Here is a 3,594-nt window from a genome sequence, read left to right as displayed (position 1 = left end):
TGCAAGATCAGTTTTGCAACAAGACAAGTGTTTACACAGTGACTTACAATTTAGTAGTAAAACTGACACTTGCGCTGAGACAGAGGGGGTGAGCCTGCTGCACTGATCAGGTTATATTCGGTTACTATGTGACAACATTGTTTTGAGAAACAAATTGCAGCTGAAGCAGAAACGGGGGGGGATTCCCGTCCCGTCCATCTCCCCGATGCTGAGCCAGTGTGGCTGCGCTGAAATGTTGTTCCTCCAGGATCACTGATGGGACACACACGCATGCACACACGCACACACATACATACACACACACAGAAAGGCTGGTAAAAGCATATGGTAGCAATCAGGCCACAGTTGCTCATTGATGTCAGTAACTGTCGTATGAGTGAAATGAGCTCTCACCACCACTGTGTGTGTGTGTGTGTGTGTGTGTGGTGGATGGATGAAAATTTGAAGGTCCCAAATCTGCCCAACTTGAAGAATTACCCCTTTTTTTTTCTTTTTTGCGTAAAGCATTGTCATTGGTGTAAGACCAGGAGACGAGGACGAGGAGGCAATGAAAGCCACATTTTCAGGAAAGCAGAAAGCGTCTTATCCTCTGTTTGTGGGGTTATAAGACAAGGGAAGTACAGAGTGCTGTGATGAGTGCAGGGCTGGTTCTCTCTCTCCCATTCTTCATGGATCTCAATGCAGTCTTTGTGTCTATAAAGAGGTCATAAAGCCTGAGATCTATCACTTTCATGTGAAGACAGAGAGAGAAACCAAGAGGCAGTTTAAGGGGGGGAGCGAGCTGAGTTGGCTACCTCGCGGCTCTAAAAGTTCTCTCCACCTACGCAAAAAAAAGAAGAAGAAGAAAAAAAAAAAGAAAAATCAAAGTGTGGAGCTCCTCCCCATCTGAAGGTGTCATGTTTCTGCCCGTGTGACTGATGAGATTATCCGGTCCTCGCACAACTTTCATATGGTTTTAGGAGCTGAGCAAAGCCTGTGTGGTGGAGAACAATGAAAAGCACGAGTACAGAAAGAAAAGTCTGTGCTGAAGGCAGGGAATAAAGTGGCGAATACGTCTTAATCCCACCCCTCACACCCACCCCACTGCTCTCTTTAGCATTTGCTTATCTGCCTTTCACTCTCTCCCTTTCAGCCAACTCCTATTTCACTCATCCTGCTCTTGCCTCCTCTCCCCCACCCGGCTCTTCCTCCACAGATCTCTCTTCTCTTTGTGCATCCCACTGTCCATCTAACTGTGCGTCCACTTTAATGTGTGTGTGTGTGTGTTAGCAAGTGCATGTGTGTCTGTGTGTATTCCTGCCGCAGTCAGCTGTGTGCTGCCAGGTCACTATGGAAACAAAACAATTCAGCCCCTGTCTGGGCTGGAGCAGTTCCTGTGGAGTTGGAGCTTTTCATTGTGTGTGTGTGTGTGTGTGTGTGTGTGTGTGTGGTGTGTGTGTGTGTGTGTGTGTGTGGTGTGTGTGTGTGTGTGGTCTCCTAACTCTTTCTGGAGCTGCAAGCCAATAAAACTGCACGCCAAAGAGTAAATCACAGCTGACGTGGCTTTGTCTAAAACTGTGCCAGACACCTCTTACTACAGCTACTTGTACACCCCACCAAATATGCTTCCACTAATAATAGCAAACGGTGTTTAAAAAAAAAAAAAAAATGTTTTAACACATTTTAAGCCTTGAAATGACTCTAAACTTGTCATAATGTCACTGTGATTATTCTGTGGTTCTCATTCTTTTTAAATCTTTCATGGCAGATGACTGTCAATCATAAGGCCTTCTGGCCAAAACTGGGCAAACTTTGCAACGGTCCAAAAACTGTTTTCCTTTTTTTTTTTTTGCTTTTGATTTGGCAACAAATCCGTACTGTGGAGGTGAGCATGCACACTTAAGGCTGCAGGACTTCAGAAGTCACTTTCTTGGTTTTTTTCATTGATAGGCGTAGAACGTTCTCAGTGTGTTCTCATCTATCATTTCACTGAAGCAAAGGGCAGAAGGGTTGTTGTTGTTTTTCTTCCCAGACTCACTTTAGATCAATTGCTGCTGTATGTGAGCCCTGACCTGAAACAAGTTTGACAAGTTTGGGGTTTTCTCACTCAACAACCCAAAATTACTGAAGACTACTCAAGCTGAAACACTTTAATTCTGTTGGTATTTTACTTTTTTCCCGTCAAAGATGCTCCAGTACGATGTGGTGAGTGGTTAGCACGTCTTGATACCCCGGTTTGAATCCGGACCGGACCCTTGTAAACAGATGGATTAAAACGGAAGAGCAGATCGATGGAGGAAGGTTTGGAAACCCGTCTCTCTGTGACCACGGAGGGATCTTTTCTGTTCGGCCAAATGTGGAACCCCACACGCATCCGTCAGTGTCCAACACTCATCCTTTGCATTTCCAGTGATGTGTGTTGCTTCTGTGAAACACCGTCAGACTCGATGTCCACACCTGTGAGTCACTGCGGCGCTGGAGTGTTTTCAGGGCGAGGGTCTAACGGGCGCGATGACCTTAAATCTCAACAGAGGAAATCAGAGTCACTGAGTCACCATATATTGTTTATCCTCGCCCTCGGAAGACACTGTGTGTCACATTATACCGAAGCCACTAGCCAGGAGCTTTTTCTTGGAAGCATTTACTTCACTGTTTTGAGGCATTTCAGAAGTCAACGATTTACCGATGTTATCGTTCACTGTAACCAAGTGGATATTCTCAAGTAGGTTGTTGTGGCTGACAAACAAAACAAAAGCCAAAGATGATGAATACATCACAGAAAGAATCGTAAATCTGACAAGAAATGCAAGCCTGGAACCGGATTTTCCAAGAAATAATAGCTTCAACATTCCCGATAAATCAATTGTCATGTTAGCATTTTCTGACGTCGTCCTTTTACATAATCACTAAGACCAAATAGAAGACAACTTTCTGGCCTCAATACATCTGAAAAATAGAGTTTAAAAAAAAAAGAGTTATCTATGCCTCTTTGCCTTGTATTTTAAAGGTCAATAAGTATAATTTGGTACATTAGTGTCCTTAAAAGGAAAATATTCAGTCGTTTCACTTTTTTCATGTTGTTTGTTACAGAATGGTTTCAAAATGGATAAAGTTAATGTTTTTCCCCCAAAATCGCACACAAAATACCCCATAATGACTTAAAAAAAGATTCGTAATGGTGACCGATGGTGACCAATGCAGCTGAGTCTTCCAAAATATGCTGTCACTGGTGCAACGTAGGGAGATGGTCACTGCAAAGCAAATAAACAAACCCGGTTTGAGCAGGTTGTACCCTGGTCTCTAAAACAGATGTTTTACGGAAATGGATGCACATGAGGATCAACACGTCAGAAGAAAATGTGAATACGGACCGCCCATCACCAGCTGAAGCCACAGAAGGTTGCCAAAGAATTCCTGATACTGATTTCAAAGCCAGTCTGGATCGGTGTTGAAGGTTTATGTGGTGTAACCGGATGACCAACAACTCTGGCCCTTCACTGATGATGTGATCAAGCCAAGAAAGAAACGCATAAACCCTTCTAATCAGACAGGATATTAGAATAAAGCACCATGATTTGTAACTGTGAAGAAAACGGCAACAGGTTGAAGTGGCCA

Source organism: Salarias fasciatus, chromosome 5 (genome assembly GCF_902148845.1).
Source record: "Salarias fasciatus chromosome 5, fSalaFa1.1, whole genome shotgun sequence".
NCBI classification, from domain to species: domain Eukaryota; kingdom Metazoa; phylum Chordata; class Actinopteri; order Blenniiformes; family Blenniidae; genus Salarias; species Salarias fasciatus.
The sequence above is the reverse complement of the archived record's forward strand: the minus strand, read 5'-3'. Positions refer to the sequence as shown.